We start from the raw sequence: 21,231 nt of genomic DNA, 5'->3' as shown, positions 1-21,231 counted from the left end.
ACACAGGCATTATGATAGGTAGCAGACTAAAGTCCCCAAAGTGAACATCAGAGGATGAGCCAGATGTAGGATCTAGACCTACCAAAAATTTTAAAAAGCCAGCTTTTCCACAGCATCTACTTATATCAGAAGCAAGTCACATATCTGAGGAAATTTCCTTTCAATTAATTGGATCTGAAGAAGGATATTACAGCCTATCTTAAAGAATTACACATTGGTTTGCCAACCACTAGATTAGCAGTACAAAACCAACAGCCACTCATTTTCATTCCTGTAAAGAGTTACCATCTCAAAGATCCACGGGGGTCATTTCCCCCTCTCTGTAGGGTCACTACGCATCAGAATGAACTTGATGGCAGTTAATGAGTAACTCATCTTTATCCTTTTATGACTGACTGGTTGCTCATAGGTCACGTTATGGAAGTGATGATATTATGTTAGATCACATGATGGGGGATTTCTAGTTCTTAAATGAAAAACCACTGAGAATCCTGACCCAGACAAACTGACAAATAATGTAAACTATAATAATAGAATAAACTTAGATAAATTCCAAATCCTTGGGGAAAAAATAAAATTAATGTATCAACATTTTAAACAATAAAAGACAAAGGAATGAGAAAGAATATAAAAAAACCAGAAATGATGCCTGGATTATTTACCTCACCTAATTACTACTAATTTCCAAAGGCAAGAATCTTGATGTCTTATACTAAGAAGGATGCCAGAGAAATACTAAAAACTCAGTACTTATTTTTTGCCTCAATGAAATATTATTTTTAAAATAAACATTACTGTGATAATCCTCCTTACAGTCTCTTACAATTGATTAACAAAATCTAATTTAAAAATTTTACCTAATCAAAAATGAAATAAAATAATCAAATTTTAATAGCATATCATTAAAATATTTTAAAATCCCATTTAAATGCAAGAGAATATTAAAATAAATGGGACTGTTAGTAGCTTGTTAGATATGGTCAAAAGTTTTCGTTTAATCTTAGTCTTACAGATTGGGTTTAAATATAAGATTATCGAAGATTTGAATAAATATTAATAGGATTGACTTCAATTTTATATTATCCATAATGAAATACATCCTTTTAAAACTGAGAATTAATTCTGTAGATACAAAGTGCATATAAGAGGGTTTAGTACTTAAAATATATAATGTTATTATAGGACTAACTAGATCAATTGGTTGTATATATGAAATATAGTATTAAACTAATTATTTAGTTATAATGAAAAACTAAAGAGCATTGTCCATTGCATAATACTATTTTTAAAAATGTAGAGGAAGAACTCAAATTACGTATTTCTCTTACAACTTACAGCCAATTAAATTTTAAAAAGAGACAAATGTAGAAATAGAGAAGACCTAGAATAAAATAGTCATGAAAATTGACTTGCTATACGAAACGATGGTGTCCTCTTCACCATCTTCCCTGTTCCGCTGCTGCTGCAGCCATGAAGGCCGAGCTGCGGAGTTTCAGAGGGGACAAGGTTTACCCCAGGCATGGCAGGCACTGCACCAGGACCAATGAGAAGGTTTTCCAGTTCCTTAATGCAAAATGCGAATCGGCATTCTTTTTCAAGAGGAAGCCTCGGCAGATAAACTGGGCTGTTCTTTACAGAAGGAAGCACAAACAGGGGAAATCAGAAGAAATTCAAAAGAAAAGAACCGGCAGTGTGGTCAAATGCCAGAGGGCCATCACAGGTGCGTCTCTTGCAGATATAATGGCCAAGAGGAATTGTTAGCTCTCTCGGGAGAGATATATCTCAGACCCTGGCTCTGCGCAAGAAAGAATTCACACTGAAGACTGGCTTGTGATCCAAGTGAGTTTTATGAAAGTTAGAAGTTTTAGGTTTACATAGGTACCCTCAGAGTCCCTCACCCCTGAATAGCCTGCTTAGAAGCTGCTTGGGAAAGTCATGCAGTGGGTTCTGGGATCTGCCTTTTCGATTATTCTAAGGGGAGCCGTGGTTGATGACCCTGGTGGACCCAATTGGCTGAATTGAATTCAACTGGCCTAGGTGGGCCAATCCAGGTGCAGCACCCTCCCAGGTGTACCTCCCCCCCTCCTAGCCAGTAGCCTGAACCTCTGAGCATGCGCAATGTACCACCCCTTCCTGGCTGGTAGCTCAAACTTCTCAGCATGAGTAATGAACACCCCAGTCTCTAAGCTAAGCTACATAACAGAATCAGAAACCTGAAGTTAGAAAGGTCCAAGGAGATCAGGCTATCAGGGCTGCCAAGAAAGCAAAAAAGGCAAAGCAAGCTTCTTAAAAGACAGCAATGACTGCTACTCAGGCTCCCACAAAGACGGAATCTAAGCAACTGACTGTGAAGCCTGAGAAAGTTTCCACTCCCCGGGTTGGTGGAAAATTCTAAGTTGGCAGAGGAGACTTTCAAATAAAGATGCAAATGTAAAAAAAAAAAGAAAAAAAAAAAGGAGGGTGTATGTCCTCAATTAAGAAATTATATAGTGATTATTATTCTTTAAAAATCAACAGTAATATGTGTATTATAAGTCACCACAAAAATCTAATGAAAAATTAAGCATTACACATGCCACAAATATAGCCTATAATATTTATTTTAAATATTATAGATATATAATAATACATTAATGTACTTAATGGTTTAATTTAATCATGTTAAATGATAAGTATTACCTAACTGTATTGATATTTAATATTCTTAAATGTAAATATCCCTTAAGAATAAGTAAGAGAAAGTCAAAGTGCACTTTAATAAAAATGCCTGAATCCTGAATAATATACAAAGGAAGAGACATAAATATGAAAACAAGTATGCAAGGATGTTAAGCCTCACAAGATTCCTAAATGAAATAAAATAGAAAAGTAAAAGATACTTTTATTCACCAACTTAGATATGTTATCTTCTAATATTATGTAAACATCAAACAAAAAGCCCCCAAACCAAACTCACTGCTAGTGTGTCATTTACAACACATAGAGCCCCTGAATAGGGTTTCTGAGACTGCAAATATTGACAGAACCTGGCCGTATATTTCTTCCAACCTGTGGGTGGGGTTTGAACTCTGACCTGTGGTCAGCAGTCTAACCTGATAGTGCCACCAGGACTATTGTAAAATGGTCTATTTGAGGGCACAAAGGAATAATGTTCTTATGCAAAGTTCATAGCAAAGTAAAGGTATAAATCATTTGGGGGAGCCAATTGGAATGAGGGTTTCAAATCATTTAAGAAATTCATGTTGTTTTACCTAATAATAACTCTACCTCAATTTAGGGCTGCAGACAAATATTCATGAAGAATTATCATTATTTAATTTACACGTTGTTAGGTGCTATCAAGTTGATCCTGTCGCATGATGATTCTGTGTACAAAAATAAACAAACTGTGCCCAGTGCTGTGCCATCCTCACAATCGTTACGTTTGCGCTCATTGTTGCAGCCGCTGCTTTAATCCAGTTGTCTGAGAGTCATCCTCTCTCTCTCTGACCCTTTGTTTACAAAGCATGTCTTTGGGATCGGTCTCCTTTGACATCATGCACAAAATACATCTGATGAAGTCTTACCTTCCTTACTTCTTATACGTAGTTGACTTTCCTTTTGATTTCTTTTTTCTCTGGAACTGTGTGGTGCTTTCAGTGCTCTTCATCAGCACCGTAATTCAAATGCATTAATTTTTGTTATTTATTGTCTCACTTTCACATGCATATAGGTAATGGAGAACCCCGTGGTTTATCCAAGTGTATCTTAATCCTCAAAGTGCCATCTTTGCTCCTTAACACTTTAAAGAGGTCATTGAAGCAGATAATCCCAATGCAATGCATCCTTTCTTTGATTTCTAGACTATTGTTTTTATGGGCATTGGATGATCTGTAACAAAGTAAAACATCTTTCCCCATTTACCAAGATGTGGTCTACTGGTTCAGTTTGGAAGATTTTGGTTTTCTTTATACTGAGTTTCTGTGCATACTTGAGACAGCAGTCTTTTGATCAAGTGCTTCAAGCACTTGTTTCCAGCAAGCAAGTTTGTCTGAACTGCATAATGCAGTTGTTAATAAGTCTTCTATCACCAAGACTCTATGACCTCAGTTCAATTTGTCTCAATTATAGAAACAAAGCTGGAGATCATGTGATAGAATTTTTCAAGGTCAATGACTTGTTCATGCAAATACCTTTTTTAAACAACACAAATGACTAGTATACACTTGAATGTCCCCATATAGAACATACAGAAATCCAATTGACTACATCTGTGGGAAGAAACAAAGGAAAAGTTCAATATCAGCAGCTAAAACCAGGCTAGTAGCTGACTGTAGAATAGGCCATTAATCGGTCATATGTAAGTTAAGGTTACTAAAATAAATGAAAACAAGTACATAAGAGCCAAAATATGATCTGGAGCTTATTCTTCCTGAAGTTGAAGAAGCTCTCAAGAACAAATTTGCGTTGGACGCTAATGACAGACCTGATGGGCTATGGGAGGACACGAAGAACATCATTCACGAAGAAAGAAAAGGTCAAGGTGGATGTCAGAAGAAACTCTGAAATTTGCTCTTAAGCTTAGAGTAACTAAGGTAAATGGAAGAAATAACAATATCCAAGTGTTTACTAAAAAGCCTACTTTATCAATAAAATAAAATGATATAATGAAATTTGAACAGCCCAGCATATCTTAAACTGAAAGAATTCAAGAAAAAGTCAAGCCTGGAGTTGTAATATTGAAAGGTTCTATGGGCAAAATATTGAATGACATAGGAAACATCAAAAGAATATGGAAAGAATACAGTCACTGTACCGAACTAGTCAACAACCTTCCATTTCCGGAGGTGGCATATGAGCAAGAACCAGTGGTGCTGAAGGAAGAAGGTCAAGCTGCACTGAAAGCATTAGCCAGAAACAAGGCTACAGGAATTGATAAATTACCAATAAAAAAAGTTTCAATAAACTGATGAAGCCCTGGAAGCATAGCTCCTTGGTCAGCTGACTGGAGGAGATCCATAGTCGTGCCTATCTCAAAGAAAGGTAACCAACAGAATGCTTAAATCATAGAACATTATCATTGGTCTATGGGGCTATCCTGATAAAGTCATGCAAATTTCCTTAGGCATTTGAATGTCTTCTATAGTTTACCAAGGTAGGTCTGGTATTTCAAGTTGATTTAGGGTAGGCTATTCCATAAACTATTCTTCAGTAAATAAAAGACAAGGGTTCCTACTCCAGCAGAGAGTTAAAGTTTCAGAAACCCACAAGGCCAGCTCTACCCTGTTTATAAGATAGTTGTGGATCAGAAGTGACTTGATGGGAGTGAGTGTGAGTTTCTTTACCAGTAGTGTCAGACTTAGCCATATACAAGAGGTATTTTTATGCTTACTTAATCTTGAGAACCAATTTAAAAAACTCCTTTTTATGATTTTTGTTTCTCTAGAACCACCCCTGGTACCAAATGTGTTAGTTTCATTTCTCTACAGGTCCCAAATCAGTGTTGCTTATATGTGTATAGACACAGTAAAAGATCTATATCAACAAATGGTTTATACAATTATAGAAATAGATAATTTCAGTTCAATTAAAATCCACTGGTCTGATGGAAGCCAATGGCTTCTCTGACTCATGGAGTTGTGGAAGCTGATGAGCAGGGGTAGTATGACAAAGTAGGAAGGCCACAGGTTGGTGGATGCAGAGGTAAATGAATTTGAGGTCGGCAGTACACTGATGGCTCTTAGAATTGTCAGGCAACACAATTGACAAACCAGATGCAAACCAGAAGAAGGTGAAGGGGCAAAAGAGAGTTCATCTCTGATTATGATCTCTGTCTTATATCAAAGGTCACACTTCAAAGTCATCAGCTGCAATCTGATTAATAGGGGTTGTGCTCAACTCCTACCTTCGCCTCAGAGTGTCTAGTTGACATAAACTCTGCCCATGATATAAGTAACCAGCAGTAAAATTAAGATATTATTTTTTAAATCCCTTGAAAATAAAAGACAATGGTTCATCATAGAACTTGAAAAAAACATTGCTTGAATAATATCCAATAATGGTAATTAAAGAATTTTAAAAGAAAGATTAGGTGATATTTAATTTTGAAATAGGTAATATTTAATTGTGAAATATTTAAGGGTGAGGACAATGAATATATTTGTGGATATTCTGTCTGTCAATATTCATTTTATGTACAGTTATAGAATTTATCATGAAACTCAAGTGGGAAATATTTGGCCATGGTGACATAGAAAGTTTTCATTATTTAAGCAATTCTTTTAATTTTTAAAAATCATTTTATTAGGGGCTCGCTCATACAACTCTTATCACAATCCATACATACATCAATTGTGTAAAGCACATTTGTACATTCATTGCCCTCATCATTCTCAAAACATTTGCTCTCCACTTAAGCCCCTGGCAGCAGATCCTCATTTTTCCCCTCACTCCCCACTCCCCCCTCCTTCAAGAACACTTTATAATTTATATATTATTATTTTGTCATATCTTGCCCTGTCCGATGTCTCCCTTCACCCACTTTTCTGTTGTCCATCCCCCAGGGAGGAGGTCACATGTAGATCCTTTGTAATTGTTTCCCCCTTTCCAACCCTCCCCCCCTCTACTCTCCTAGTATCGCCACTCACACCACTGGTCCTGAGGGATCATCTGCCCTGGATTTGCTGTGTTTCCAGTTCCTATCTGTACCAGTGTACATCCTCTGGTCTAGCCAGACTTGCAAGGGAGAATTCAGATCATGGGGGGGTGGGGGGCATTTAGGAACTAGAGGAATGTTGTATTTTTCAACGTTGCTACATCACACACTGACTGGCTCATCTTCTCCCTGAGACTCCTCTGCCAGGGGATCTCCAGTGGCTGACAAATGGGCTTTGGGTCTCCACTCTGCACTCCTCCCCCTCATTCACTATGGTAAAATTTTTTGTTCTCATGATGTCTGACACCTGATCCATTTGACACCTTGTGATCACACAGGCTGGTGTGCTTCTTCCATATGGGCTTTGTTGCTTCTGAGCTAGATGGATACTTGTTTACCTTCAAACCTTTAAGACCCCAGATGCTATATCTTTTGATAGCCGGGCACCATCTGCTTTCTTCGCCACATTTGCTTATGCACCCATTTGTCTTTAGCGATAGTATTCTTTTAAAATATTTATCATGTGCCAGAAATTATGCTACCAAAATGAATCAAATAAGCAAATTCATTGCTGTTGAGTTGATTCCAACGTATAGGGATCCTATAAGACAAAGTAGAGCTGTCACATAAAGTTTTCAAAATGAAGACCTTCGCAGAAGCATCTGGTGGAGTCAAACTACCAATATTCCATTTAGCAGCTAAGGTCTTTCACCACTACACCACATACTCTCCTACAAAATGTAGATCAGGTAAAGTTGATGTCGTGTGGTGTCATCAAATCAATTCCAAATCATAGTAGCACCAGGAACAACACAACGGTCATATTTGAGCCAATTGTTGTGGCCACTGTGTCAATCCAATTCATTTAGTCTCCCCTTTCAGCTGGCTATTTAGCAAGCATGGTGTCCTTTTCCAGAGACTTTTTCTCCTGCCAATATGCCCAAAGCATGTGAGGCAAACTCCTGTCCTCACTTCTGGCTGTACTTCTTCCAAGAAATCTGCATCAGAAAAAATAAGTGTTCTGGAATTCCTATTCTTCTCAATGTTATCAATAGATTGCTATGATTCACACAGTCAAATGCCTTTGCAGAGGCAATAAAGCAAACTTAATATCCTTATGGTATTCTTCGCTTTGGGCCAAGATCTATCTAATGCCAGCAAGATGTCCCTCATTCTACAGCATCTTCTGAATCTGGCTTGAAATTTCTGGCTGTCAATTCAGCACTACACTTTTAAATTATCTTCTTCCAGAGTTTGCTTGCCTGTCGCATTAAAGATATGGGCACTAAAACTGAAATACTAAACACTGCTTAGTGATGAACAATTTTGCACACTCTAGTAAGGAAATGACATTTAAAAATCAAAACAAAATGGCAAATAACCAGAAGCTATTATTGGTACTAGAGAGATAAGCAGAGATCCAATATTCTGAACTATTTTTATATTATGGCAGGCAAAGGAACTGTTACTCGCAGTTCAATAGAAAGAAAATTAATGGTGCTAAATAAAAAAAATATTATGATACTCTATGTGTATTTTAATTTTATATATCGCTTCTGGCCATGCGGAGAATGAATCCGAGAGTGGCAATAGTGGAAGCAGAGAGATTGCAAGCAAAGTTACCAGTGAATGGACTAAGGTTATCATAGTGAAGGTGGAGGGAAAACTTTTGGAGGGAATATTGATAAATCTGCTAAGGGATTGACTATGACAAATGATGCAATGTTTCCGTTGTCCCTCAATGTGAGAAAGGCATAATTTACTGTGATAAGATAGGTTTACAGGTTAGGGAAGGCACAAAGGAAATTGAAAACACATTAAGGGTGAGACGTCTGTGAGACTGACAAATGGAAGTACCGAGCATAAATGAGAGTTCTCAAGCATGCACATCAACATAAGCTGGGGCTTAGACAAGAAGTCTAAGGCAAAGGCATAAATTAGGGAAGAATGAAGATTTTTTAAAAAAAATCATTGCAAATAAATGAAATCAATAAGACAGCATATGGCAAGAGAAGAGGAGGTCCACAAATCTCTCAAGATGGTTGAGAAGTTGTAGAGCTTCATGGTTAAGCAGATTGAATCTGAATCAAAATATATAAAAATAGAATCCCAACCTCCCCACTACACATCTTCATTTCATCCATATAATGAGCTTCATCACAGTACCAACTGCATAGAGTTGTTTCAAGGACTAAATGAGTAACTCAGGGTAAAGTGTTGAGTGTTTGGCTTATATTAAAAGTTTAATTATTATATTAAAAGTTTAATCATTTAATCATTTGGTTATCCTTATTATTATTATTATTTTTAAAAAACTAAGGATTATTCAAAACTAGGAGAGGAAGAGGTCACAAAGAAAATTAAGCATGCTGAATACTGTTTAAGGAATAATTGAAACCAGAGTTAACAGGCAGACCATGGCAGGAATTATCATCTTTGACACATAGATGTTGTAAAAATGATACTGGTGGTTAGAGAGAATGAGTGAGCAATGAATGCTGTCCTGCTCAGGACTTATGAAATGCAAACGCTACCTTTTTCAAGTAAAGAAAAAGAAAATTGTTGTGTGCCTGCCACTTGTTTAGAACATAGGAGTAGGATGACTCAAAATAAGATCCCATTGCTTGGATGAGTTCACACCCTAATAAGGGAAGCAGGGCAGATATGGGTTCATGGAATTTTTTTCTAGGGAGAAATACAAATGAATATCACATTTTTATAGGACCACCTAATTTGGTTTTATGTCAAGTGAATAATAATAAAGCTACAAAAATAACATAAGTAAAGATGATAAGTTACAGTAGAGGTCTTTTAAATTTTACTGCAAAAATTGAGCTGATTTTTTAAACAAAGGACTAATTAAAGCAAACCTCCAACATTAAAAAAAGGATTTTTTTCTTATCTCATGGTTTCAGATTTTTATTTAATATTTTACTCTTACTATGTATTCGGCTATAATAACTTTATTCTAACTATTATTTCCAATCCCATACCCAAAGGTGTTTCTCACACTGTAAAGCATTTTCCTGCATGAGATTGAATCTCAGTCCTGTGAAAGTCACACCATCTTGATTACAAAAGCCAATGAAACGGAATGCTGCCGTTTAATAGGTGAATGTTACAAGAGGGAAAAAAGACAATATTTTCCTTCTCAAAATTAGAGTCCACAACTTATCACTGGGGTTTGTTTCCCAAAGCCTCTTCAGTGGCATGTTTGTTGGAGACATTGCATTATCTGGGGACTAAAATAGTACAATAAACCCTGAAGAAAACTCTATTATAGCTACATTATCATAAAATGCTTAATGTCTGCATAATTTTTCTTCTGGTTTTTGATAAACACGGATTTTCTTTTAGCTCTCAAAGCTTCCCTATTGTCCAATATTACAAACTAAAGTGGATCTGAGCTCACTACTGCTCAGCTTCATGGTTCCCCTGGTGGAGAAGAGAGAGCCAAAAAGGCAAAAGTCTGGCCTTCATCTCCCACCACTACTCCCTGGCTACATACGGAGGCAGATGAAGATGGGAGGACGCCTGCCAGCCTATGGGGTAGACTGGGGCACGAGGTGTATCAACTAAGACATACTCGAAATACAAACCACAGTTCATCATCCCTTTCTGCATTGTTGTTAAGGAGTCAGCAAATGTTGGTGACCAGCATAGAGGAGGGTGAAGAAAGGCGTTAATGACCTACACTTCTTCCTTGGTGATGAAACAATAGAAAAACCTGCATATGCCAACCCACAATGGTTGAAGAATGGGACTTGAACGTAAAGGTTTATGGAGCAAAGGATCTTTAAATACTTGAGAGCAGAAACCGAAGTCCATTATTTTCTTTTGATTGAAACCCTACTGAATATTCCAGAAAACAGAATATACAACTTCAATAATGTTTGAGTCATTCAGTGTTCCAGGCGTGTACATTGCTGTGTAGGCTATTCTTGCTACAGCCATATCCTAGACCACTAGACCAGTAGGAGAACACATGTTGACTGATATTGCCATAGTCAGTGGGCATCGTTTCACTCTTGTCATTCCTGTGGCAGAAAGATATGTGATTGGCAGTTGTATTAAGCACATCCAATTGCCAGACAAGATATATAACATATTTTATTCAGTAGCGGCTGAGAGACAAAGAAGTAGGAATCCCTGCAGAACAATCCTTGGAAGCTGTTAAGGCAACAAAGGTGATGTATAGCTACATCTGCCCAGACTTAGTAAATGAATTTAAGTATATAACAGAGGGATCAAAGTGGATTAAAGTGTACACTAGAATCAATGCTATTTTTAAAAGCGTGTCCCATTGATGTTAGTTATGAGAGATTCTTAGGACTAGAATTTTTTCCCCCACTGAGAGCTTGTGAATCCAGTCTTAACAAGCTTATCTGCAAAGTTCTAGATGAAATAATTTATAATTGTCCTGTTCTTATCACATCTCTTTGCTACACACACACTTGTCTTTCTATTCGGGTATTTTGGATATTGTTTGCAAAAGAACTGTAGATACCAGGCAAAAATTAAATAAAGAATTGAGTGGTGGTAGATGACAGCCAAATCCCACTGGTGTATAAGTCATTACACAACATGAAGTGATACACAGTTGCGTTTGGAGAGTCAATTCTGGCTTTCACACCTGAGTTCTACTAAGTATGGAGCAGCAAAGAAGAGTATGGAGCAATTAGAGGCAGATAGAAAATGCATTCTGGTGATGAGTGCGCAGCTCTTCTCGATGTGATCCAACTCTTGAGTTGTATGATATGTGGATTATATGCCAATACAACTGCTTGTTTTTTTAAAAGAACAAACAGAAAAGAAAGAAAGAAATTAGAGCTAGCATTTGTTATTAACATTCAGTATTTGCAATCATGGAATAAAATTTACTTCATAGTTGGAGTTAGGGAGGTGGGGAAGAGCTTATCTTTCTGATTGCTTGTTTTGTCTGGATGACTATGTTTTTAAAAATTATTACTAATTGAGATTTATCACATATATCATATCATTCCATAAATCAATCATGCCAAGCAGAATTTTACCATTGCTACCACTAACATTCTTTTTCTACATGGACTCCTTGACATGGTCTACCTTTTAACCAACCACCACTACTTTACCCCCCGCCCCCCCAAGACCCTTATTTTACTAGCTGTTTCTGTAGGTTTAACAACCCTGGGTTTCAAATTTCTTATACTGAAAAAAGCAAAAAGAACACAAAATAGAACACAACCTTAAGCGGGGCCTTCCAATGACATAGCACCTCTGAGGTACACCCCTGTATGCACATACAGAAAACAAATAAAACAATACAACCCAAAATACAGAAAAATTTGGAAGTCAGATCCAGTCCAGCCTGCATCATAGTGGGGATCTACTGACAAGGTTTTAACTGCTCACGTCAGATTTCTGTCTTTGATCTTCTATACCCATCTCTCCCAAGCACTCTTTTCAGTGACCACTTTCCTCCCAGCCCCAATTTTAGATCAGGGGAGATCTCTGGAGGCGTGTTTCCTGTGGAGTGCCTCTAAGGAATCTTGGGCTTCCACTGTCATCCATGGCCTTCTGCAAACTGGATCTTCACAATTTAGGCTCTGATCCCTCCTTCAACTTCAGAGTATATCGTTTACAATGCTTCAGTGCTTCTTCCATGTGGATTTAGTTTACATCTTACTTAAAGGACTGCTTGTTTGGAGACAAACCTTTAAGACCTCAGATGCTATTTTATCTGCCAGCCTTGCATCATCTAAATTCTTTGCAATATTTTGCTCTAACATCCGTATCATCTGTGGTCCTTTTTGAAGCAGGGAACAGGGCCAGGATGTAAAAAACTAACTGTTTTTAAGTTGGAGCTAGGATTTAGTGTGGGCCCCAAACCCATTTCTGGATCTATGCTCCCCCCCTTTTAATTTGTTATTATTTGAGAGTTAATACATATATCATACCATTCCATTGTTCAATCACACCAAGCAGAATTTTATGATTGCTTCCGAATCAGTCTCTGAACATACTCTTCCTTCCTGAACTCCTTGACATCATCTCCCCTTGATCTTGCCCCCCCTGTACCCCCCAAATACCTTTGTTCTATTTGCTGTCCCTACAGGCTCGTCAATCCCGAGTTTTATTTACCAAAAAATAGAGAAACCAATAACACAACTTCAAGAGGATGAACCCCCACTGGCATAGACCCTCTGAGATAAACCCTAATATGAACAAGCAGAAACAGAATAAATCAGAATTCTGTCACATGGTGGCCAGAACAATGCATATCTTAAGACAGCATACAGTGTTGAAGTAGCATGACCTTGTTTGCCCACCAGCCAACAGGACTTTGCTCTCGATACAGCTGTCTTCTGCTTCCTCAGACACCAGGCATTTCTGACGGAAGTCCTCAGGTCACAAGTGTGTCTGAGGGAGAGTCCAGCTCACCGGGTGGAACACCTGCACGGGATCACATGATCCTCTTGGGCATGCCATGCACCCCAGAGATCCAGGATGTAGTTTCCTGGTATTCCATGACACCAGACAAGGTCCCTGGGATACCCCCAGATGCGTGAGTTTCATGGTGCCTACCTGCTCTATGGCACCAAAGAGACAACCCACCTAGTGGCCCCCAAAGCATGCTCAGTCCCTCCTCCTCCCACCTGGAGGTCAGTACTCCCTCCTGTGCCACCAACAGACATTCACCTGTACTCCCCCAAGCATGACCATTCCCTCTCCCCTCTCCTGCACTGCCCCCCCTCCATCAGTAAGCTTCATCCCTCTGACAAGGCTGCCTTCCTGTAGGGACAGGCTTCCTTGACCTCACCACAGATCCACATGGCAGTCACTCAGCAGACAGCATCTTCCCCCCCCCCGCCACATACACACATTGACCATTTGATCCCAGCTAATTTGAGGCACACTCAGGCCAAGTGACCTAGATGGCATATGGTTCATTGGCACCGGTCAGACTCTCTACTAGGAAGTCTACCCCCAGCAATGCCCACCCCATAACCCAGCCAGAAGTCTGGTGCCCTGAAGCCTGAGCTTGTACCTGTGCTGTTGCTTATTCTTATGACAGTGAACTCATATACAATTTGTCCTTTTGTGCTTGACTAACTTCACTCAGCATAATGTCTTCCAGATCCCACCACACCTTAAGGTGTTTCATCGCTGTTTTTTAGAGATGCGTAGTATTCCATTTGGCGTAGTATTCCATTTGTGTATATACCAGAGCCTTTTTATCCACTCTTCTGATAGAGATTTCGGCTGTTTCCAGCTTATTGCTATTGTGAACTGTGTTGCAAAGCATATGAGGGAGGAAACAACTATTCATGATTTATATCTTGTTTCTTTTGGGTAAATACCCAGTAATGCTATTCCTGGATCATGTGATATTCCAAAAGGCAACTACTTTAGGTATTGCCATATCTCCTTCCACAGTGGCTGTACATATTTAAAAGTGGATAAGAGTTCCAATGTCCAACATTTGTTGTTCTCAGTTTTTAAAATTTGGGTTATAGTTATGGTCGTTAGGTGGTGTTTAGACAGGGTTCTCTAGAGAAACAAATCCAGGACACTTATGTGGGATCTGGAAGACATTATGCTGAGTGAAGTTAGTCGAGCACAAAAGGACAAATATATAGATATATATACAGCATGAAGGAATATAACAGCTAATCAGTCCAAGCAGCAGTACAGAGGGCTCAGTTCAACTCCCTTCCATGAAACATTTAATATACTGGAAGTCCTTTAGCTCACAAGGACTGCCGGGTCCAAGGTCAAGGAAGCAGACCACTGAGTCTTCTGTAAAGCAATACAGGCAGTCCAGCCACAGGCAGCAAACAGCAGGGTAGGGACCAACAGTGAGACATATGACAGGATCCGACGGTCCCAAGCTCTAGCGATGTATACAACAGCAGCCAGGCAAAACAGGTCTTGAAGGAACCTCAATCTCTAGTGACACGATCCATGGGTTGGGTGTCCCAAAGGCAGTGTAGCTCACAAGTTGAGGCAAAGAACTAGCTAAGGCAGCCTCACGCTGGTTTAATCACCAGAGAGCAAGAGAGAGATAGGCAGGGCTTGCCCAGCCATTTATCTCTTTGCCCTCCAATCAAACTGAAACGTTATTTATCCCACATGTTCTTATTGGCCAGGTTGGCACAATACACCTACCTATGATAGGTGGTATCTCATGGTTGTTTTGACTTGCATTTCCCAGATGGCTGGTGGCCTGCAGCATTTCCTCAGGTGTTTATTAGCCATCCAAGCCTTTCTGAATTGTCTGTTCAAGACCTTTGCCCACCTTCTCAGAGGGTTATTAGTTTTTTCTTATTGTAGGCTTGTATAATACTGTAGATGTTAGTATTCAGTCCTTTTTCTGTTTTATGGTGTTACTAAATATCTTTTCCCAGTCTGTGGTCTCTTATTTTACTATTTTAATGATGTCCTTTGATGTACACAAGTGTTTTATTTTTAATAGTTCCCACTGATCTACTTTATCTTCCATGGAGTGTGTTTCATTTATTTCTGAGAGCCTGTGTGTTCTCTGCTCTCAAGCTACTAGCTATGTCCCAATTTTCTCATTGATGATCCTGATAGCTTTGGGTTTTACATTCAAGTCTTTAATCCACCTTGAGTTTGTTTTGTGCGTTCAGTGAGATATGGGTCTTGTTTAATTCTTCTGCAGGTAGGATAACTAGCTTTTCCAACACTATTTATTGAAAGGGCATCTACTTCCCATTTAATATATTTTGGGTCTTTGTGGATGACTAGTTTTGAGATTTAAAACCTGACTTGAAATAATAAGTCCAAACATAATTATATAGGAATGTGAGGTGCTACTTCCCGCCCCACCAAATGGATTTTTTTCAAAGCAATGTATTTAATTATTTAAAAAAAACAACCTTATCATCTTTAAAATACTCTCCATTACACTAAATACATTTGTCAAATCTGTGATTCCATCCTTGTTAGGATTTTTCAAACTCATCTGTTTGGATGGCTGACAGCACTTCCCTCTTTTTTTATTCACTTCTTTGATGTTGTCAAATCTCTGTCCTCTCATGTTTCTCTTCATTCATGCAAACAAAAAGAAGTTGCATGGAGCAAAGTTAGGTGTGTGGGGAACGAGAAGTATGCTATTTTTTTTTGCCAAAAACTGGTGGACTGAGATGGCTGTGTGAACAGGTGCATTGTTGTGGTGGTAAAACCAGTCCCTCGTCTGCCACAAATCAGGTTTTTTTGTCACACACTGTTACTCAATCTTTTCAGAACCTCTGAACAGAAAGCTTGATTAACAGTCTGACCCGATGGAATGAACTCTAGAGGCACCAAGAGTTGACATTTTGTCCAGAATGAGGTTTGTCATCAGTTGACATTTCACTTGTATTGGAATGAGGAAAGCACTTGTACACTGGAGTTTTTCCCACGCGCTATCCTTGGAAGCTGTGTTCAACATCACAACAGTTTCTGCAGCATTTTGTCCAGAGCAGGAAACGCAATTTCACAAGTGCACACTGTTCTCTTAAATTGGCCGTCACACACACACACGCAAAAAAGTTTTAGCGAAACTGCTTTTACGAAAAAGTTCACTGTGACTGGAGAGAAGCTTCCCAAATGATTAGTGGGTGCACTACTTCAGAGTGAGTGTCTCTGGGAAAATGTGCACTATGCTTCGCTCTACCCTGCGTAATTCCCATTTGGGGGGGCTACCCCCTCATATTTTCTTTTTTTTTTAGCTTTTCTTTTTTTTACATTTTATTAGGGGCTCATACAATTCTTATCACAATCCATACACATACATACATCAATTGTATAAAGCACATCTGTACATTCTTTGCCCTAATCATTTTCAAAGCATTTGCTCTCCACTTAAGCCCTTTGCATCAAGTCCTCTTTTTCCCCCTCCCTCCCCACTCTCCCCTCCCTCATGAGCCCTTGATAATTTATAGATTATTATTTTGTCATATCTTGCCCTATCCAGCTTTTCCCGACACCCCCTTTTCTGTTGTCCATCCCCCAGGGAGGAGGTCACATTTTCATAAGTGGATCATCATGTGAATTTAGAGGAAAACCAAAATGATTAAGTGTTTCTTCTTAGATTGAGTACCTAAATTTATGTATCACAGAAAGAAGTGGATTTTCGTTCTTTCTGTGACCTATATTTGGTATATTATTGAATTATGCAGAATTGATGGGATTTATCAGTATGTGATAGCTTTATGCTGAATAATTTGTACACTTCTAAGTATATAGTGCCATAACTTGTTTATATTTCATGCGTTCAGAAGAAAGTCAAAGAAAAACTTTTAGTTGAAGAAATAACAGTGACCAAGTAAAGAATTAATTAAGAAAATAATAACCTCATGAGAGTTGACCTTCATACTTGTGGAATTCTAGCTGGTATGAATTACTCCCATTGAATACCCTCTAGCCCATTGGTATATGCAAGTATTTATGGAACAAAGAAGCTAATTCTTGGATTATTTGATATCTGCTTGTGCTTTCAGATTTTTTACATTATCTTTCTTACTTTACAGCAAAATTATTGTCGGACCAGGACAGCAGGTTCTGCAATATCATTTCATTAAAAAATTAATTTGATTATGAAAATTTGTGTATTTGAAACCTAACATTGTTCTAGTTAAATAAATGGATCTGAGAATAGGTGTCTGACACTTGAATTCTTATCCTATCACTTGACCTAAAGAAGAGAAGTTTGGTTTGTAATTTGATTTCCTCATGTGTAGTAAAATTGAACACGATTTCATCTTCTTAGAAGTACATTCTGAACATATCATCATATGAGTGTACTTAGTTGCTAGAGTCAGTGCCAATTCATGGTAGCGTTACCTAGTGCTGACATCTACATTCTAGTTGGTAGGCTTTAATCAACTGTGATCAAGGTGTATTTTGATTTTCTTCCAACTGAGAGGGCTCATCCTCTAGCATCATGTTTTACAACATTCACCTGTGATGGTTAGGGGTGATGTCAACTACGGACTCCTGGGTAAGGACAGGGGCAGAGCTCAACCTATCCATTGAATTGCAGCTTGAGGACACCGCCCTGGCATCATAAGCTTTTTGCATCGGAGGAAGACTTGGGAGATTCGAATCCTCTTTTGCCCTTTGCCTTCTCCCATAGCTGCATCTTACATCTGGTTCCTTTTAATCTCAGGAGCCATGAGTGGACTACTCTGACTTGACCCAATTGGACTTACTTGTTTCTACAATTGTATAAGACATTTCTTGATATAAATATCTTTCTATATAAAACACATAGAAGCACCCCTGATTTTGTTTCTGTAGGGGACTCAGCCTAACTCACGTGTGATCCATGGGTTCTCATGTGGCTTCTTTTCAGTCGTAGATCATAGGTCTTTATTTCCCAACCATTCTTCTAGAAGCACTGGCCAGACCTGGTCACCGTAAGCCACCCTGTACTTAAAATACTAGTTGCATAGCTCTCAGTGTCACAGTACAATACAAAATACCGTGGTATGTTGAACTTACTTCAGTTGATCTCATACTAATACCCCCAATCCAAATCCACTGTCCTCCAGTTGATGTAAATTCAGACAGACTCTACAGAGTTTCTAAGGTCGTAAATGTTTGTGGAAGCAGACAATTTCATTTATTTTTCCTGTGGAGTGGCTGGTGGGTTTGAACTGCCAACCTAATTATTTGTGCCCGCAGTGCCCCAGCTTCCTGTGAGTCAATTCCAATTCATAGTGAACAAATAGCCACCGAATATGGACTATATTAAGAAGAATGTGACACCAAGATAGGAGGAAGGCTTATTAACACCTGTGATATCTGATATGCAGATTACACACCTTACTTGCTGAACGTGAGGAGGACTGGAAGCACCTGCTGATAAAGACCAAGGATTTCAGCCGTCAGTGCAGATTACAAACCAAGATAATGAGCACCCAGCTCTTCATAACTTGATTAAAAGGTGACATCATAATAAATGGAAAACAGATTGGAGTTATCAAGGATTCATCTTGCTTGGACCCACAATCAGTGCTCATGAAGGCAGCAGTCAGAAAAATCAAGGGGTGCATTGCACTGGGTAAATCTGCTGCATAAGACCTCTTTAAAATGTTGAAAAGCAGGGACGTTACTTTGAGGACTAAGGTGCACCTTACCCAAGGACTGCCAATAGAACAAACACATCAGTCTTGGAAGAAATACAGTCTAATGAATTTTTGACATGTTGTCAGGAGGGACCAGTTCACGGAGAAGTACATCATGTTTGATATAGTAGAGGCGCAGTGAAAAAGGAAAGACCTCAACAAGATGGATGGATAAAGGGCCTGTGACCATGGGCTTGAGCACAGGCACAATTTGAGGCTGGAGCAGGGCTGGGCAGTGTTTTGTCCTAGCGTGCCTAGGGCCCCTAGGGGCCGGAAACAGATTCAAAGGCACCTAACAACCACCTGTTCCTTATCTACTACCCCTACATGCTGATTTCTTCAAATTTCTTGTTTTTGTTTAACCAACATAAGGCTTATACTTTGTACTGAAATATATGTATGTTTGAGGGGAAAAAAACCTCACATTCTGAGAAATTGCACATTGGAGAGGAGGGGGGATAGGGGCAGAATAGAGCCAGCAGACAAACCTCAAAATCTGTGAAGTTTTGCACTAGCAAAACATAAAAAGTCATAATTAAATTTTAACTCAGAAAGATATGCTGAATCCTTATTTTTTTAAATACTACAGTTATAAGATTTTACCTTCAAATAGTGGTAGAATTCTCATCTTCCTTGAAACTGGAGTTTGATTTCTGGGCCCTGCACCTCATTTATAGCCACCATGCATCCCCAAGTGGAAGTTAGTGGTTATGTGTTCGCAGAGCTTCGGGGCTAAGATAGATAGAAAGAGAAATCTGGAAAAAATCCTGGTGATTGACTTTAAAAATCCACCAGTGAAAGCCAATCTGCAGCTAATCATGGATGGCTCAGCGCCAGACAATATTTCTTTCTGTTGTGCATGGGGTTGCCAGAAACCAGTGGTCAATTCCACGGCATCTAACAACAGAACCAAGTTGTCAGGTTGATTCTGGCTTCGAGCAACCGTATAGAGCAGAGTATCCAAGCAGTAGACCTTTCAGCAAACGGGAGTGACCAACCATTGAGCTAGTTGGGTTCTTTAATAACAACACTGGCATTTACTTAAAGGTAATGACTGCCTAATTGCAAGGAATGTAGAGACGAGTTGTGACGTGGTGTGTTTGTGTCTGGACAACCATGCTGCATGTTCTTGACTGGCAAAATTAAAAGATCAAATTGATCAGCGAAGTAATGGGTTCCAGGGGAAGTGAGCATTTTGTACTTCTGTGCTACTGCCCAGCTATGTGTGTTTTGCTAGACAGCTGGTTTTTGCATTCAGAGCCCATAACTTGGTGACAGAAATCTTCAAAATGCTCAGAAAAATTGATTCTGAACCAACACACCCAATTTCCACAATATAATTACATGATTCTGCTGTTTGCTAACCAAGTATGTATTCTATAAACATGAATTATTATAAAAATTTACCTATGTAGTCCCATTTATCATCATCTGTCCTGCTGAATTTATTAAGCAGTTCATTGCTTCTTCCTACATGTACGGTAAGTCTGTAACATTCTAGGTGCAGTATTAGGACTCATGGGAAGTGAAAATATATATCTAAACAGTAGTAAATTGGTATTTGTTCCAAAGCTTGATAGCTGTGGTTAGTAATGAATTTTCAGGTCAGAATGTGTAGCTACAAGAAAGTGCCATGGTTTTGTGTTGGGCACAGGAGAGGCTAGCTCAGCTCTCCTGGCCTCGTATGTAATATTCTGAAGTGGGCTAAGGTACTTTTTCCCACTTTTCTTGCTAAGGTTATATTCTCAGAAACTGATTTGTTTTGTGCTGCTTTTCATTCACATCACGATCCAATCAAACTACAGAATATAGGAAAGATCAAAATAGTACTGTCTAGTCATCTGTAGTAACTCATAGAATATATGAGGCATTAAAATTTTCATTCCTCATTCTTGTAAGAAAGACTATAAAGGTAACTGAAAATGATGCAGAATATGAATTCAATCCTGAGACAAAGATTATAGTAAGAATTGGGAAAAGCATAAACCAACAGACCTTTTTTTTTGTGCCTCAGTCTGAAGCCCTTTTTGAAAAACATTTCTTGTTCGTGTCATGCATAGTGTTCCATTTTTATTTTTGTTTTCTTCTGAATTCTCCAGCCTAAATAGTATATGATAAAAATTCCCAGAAAAGTTTTCAAGTATTAGCTCCCTACATTTTCATTTAAACCAATTTGACAAGCATTCTCTTAAACACACACACTCTCTGTCTCTCTAACCTGAAGCTGTGCCTACCAGACAGAGAAGCAATTGGAAAAAGGCAAACTTTAGTTAAACAGCAGGGAGGAGGCATAGATGGGTTTTTCTGCAGCATCAGCTAATGAGTGTGACAGTTCTAGTGGCATTTGTTTCTTTGCTCATTAGTCATTTGTCTGTGTGTTTCTTCCCTACGATAACACTTTCATTCTATACATTTTTGCATAAGTGTTGAAGAACAAGGATGTCACTTTGAAAACAGGTTCCCCATGACCCAAGCCATATTTTC

General features: G+C 38.7%; 1 pseudogene; it reads left to right on the top strand.

Moving 5' to 3' along the window:
- Nucleotides 1-10,156: 10,156 nt before the first annotated feature.
- LOC142449154 (actin-related protein 3 pseudogene) lies at nucleotides 10,157-11,137 on the top strand (annotated as a pseudogene).
- The last annotated feature ends 10,094 nt before the right edge of the window (nucleotides 11,138-21,231 follow it).

This window comes from Tenrec ecaudatus, chromosome 5, assembly GCF_050624435.1.
Source record: "Tenrec ecaudatus isolate mTenEca1 chromosome 5, mTenEca1.hap1, whole genome shotgun sequence".
Taxonomy (NCBI): domain Eukaryota; kingdom Metazoa; phylum Chordata; class Mammalia; order Afrosoricida; family Tenrecidae; genus Tenrec; species Tenrec ecaudatus.
The sequence above is the reverse complement of the archived record's forward strand: the minus strand, read 5'-3'. Positions and strand labels throughout refer to the sequence as shown.